Below are 2,077 nucleotides of genomic sequence, written 5' to 3'. Positions count from 1 at the left end.
CTTTTTATGACAGTTTTTGTCCTTATGAGACTATGCCCATCATTACCCTGTCTATTCAGGTCATCACTGGATCTTTCTTATTTCCTTTACCCCCTCCCTCCACCCACCAAATTGACAGCCCTGTGATTTTGCCCTGACCTATCTCACCCCTCTGCTCCCACCCCATCCTCCCTTGGGTCCGCATACATGTTTTAATAGTTATCCTTCTATTTTTACAATAGTGGTCTTTTTTTTTAACAATAATAGTCTTACGCAGTTTTTGTCCTTATGAGACTGAGTTAGTACACTCAACATAATGCTCTCCAGGCTCTCCAAGTTATGTAGTATTTTTTAAAATTGTTACTACTGAGTGCTGCATAGTATTCCACTATGTGAATGTACCACAATTTTTCAATCCATTCGACTGTGGTTGGACATTTGGACTGTTTCCCTGTTCTTGCAATGGGGATAACACTGCTATGTTGTTCTTTTTGTTTCTTATGGTTGTGTTTGTATGGGGTTTTTTTGTAGACTTTGTATAAGTCTTTTGTATCTCTGGTTAAAATTATTCCTAAGTATTTTAAATTTTGGATGGCTATTGTAAGTGGTATTTTTTTTCCAGTCCTCTTTTTTACTGTAGAGGTATCCAGCTGATTTTTGTATATTAATCTTGTCATCTGCCATTTTTCTGAATCTTTTAATTGTAGTTGTGTACCATTGAGTCAGAATCAACTCATAGCTGACCCTCCAGCAGGTTTTCAGACACAATAACTTATACATGAGGAGATTGCACATCTTCCATGAAACAGCTGGTGAGTTCAAATGGTGTACCTCCGGGTACAACTTTGGCAGCACAACTACTTAGCAATAAGCCATCAGAGCTCCCTTCTTTCAATTAGTTCTAGTAATTTTCTTGTTGTACATTTGGGATTTTCCATATATAGTATTATATCATCTGAAAATAGAGACAGTTTTATTTCTTTGCCAATTTGAATGCCTTCTATCATCATTTTGTTATTGCTAGGACTTCCAATACAATATGGAAAATAAGTGGTGATAAGGGAACCCTGTTCTGCTCCTGATTCACAAGGAGAAAGTCTTCAGTCTCCACTGGGATTAATATTTGCCTTTGGTTAAGATAGATGTCTTAATTATTTTGAGGAGTTTCATTTTTATTCCTATTTTGCTGATCATTTTTATCAGGAAAGTATGTTGAATTTGTCAAATGCCTTTTCTCTATCAATTGATAACATTTGTAGTTCTTTTCCTTTGTTCATTCTATTTATGTGGTAGATTACACTGATTGTTTCTCTATTACTACTGTACTACCCTTACATATCTGGTATGAAACTCACTTGATCATGATTTGCTATTTTTTAATACGATATTGGATTCTACTGGATAGTGTTTTATATTTAACAGAATTTTTATTATTCAACATAGAAACTCATGCAGGAGTGGGGAAAACAACCTATCAATTATCCAATTTATTACTAAGATTAGATTTCTTCTGCAATTTCACTTATTTTCAAAATTAAGAAGGCTATTTGTGAGGGCAATCTGGCTGCAGAATCTGTCACTCCATTGATCCCCAGGGTTAATTCAGCTGATCTAGTTGCCTAAACAGGTGTCCCTTTCTTTGCTTTTGTGCATTCCTCTGAAGCCACACACTGGGTGGAAGAGGATGAATGTCCCCTGAAGAAGAATGGCTGTCCTTTGGTCAAGAGCAGTAGCATTCCCCTGCTAAAATATCCTTTTTATTTTTGAGGGGGGGCCTAGGGCTTTTTTAATTTTTATATTATATATTGGTTTATTTACAAAGTTCTAATACATTGTTTTTCACACTAAACAAGCTCTTAAAATTAAGAAGTCACAAAAGAGCATATAATTATTCTCCTGCACCTGTCTTCTAGTTATGCCATGTCCTTCCCTTGAACAAGCAGTGTTAAGAATTTTCTATATATTCTTCAAAATATACTTTATTTATCTAAGCAATTATATACATACATAAACCGGGTGGCTCCTTGGAGGCAAGGATTCTGAGGCTCCGTCTAACATACTTTGGACATGTTGTGAGGAGAGACCGGTCCTTGGAGAG

Source organism: Elephantulus edwardii, unplaced genomic scaffold (genome assembly GCF_000299155.1).
Source record: "Elephantulus edwardii isolate Elephantulus edwardi_28Jun2011 unplaced genomic scaffold, EleEdw1.0 scaffold00212, whole genome shotgun sequence".
In the NCBI taxonomy this organism is placed as follows: domain Eukaryota; kingdom Metazoa; phylum Chordata; class Mammalia; order Macroscelidea; family Macroscelididae; genus Elephantulus; species Elephantulus edwardii.
Note: the sequence above shows the minus strand (reverse complement) of the source record.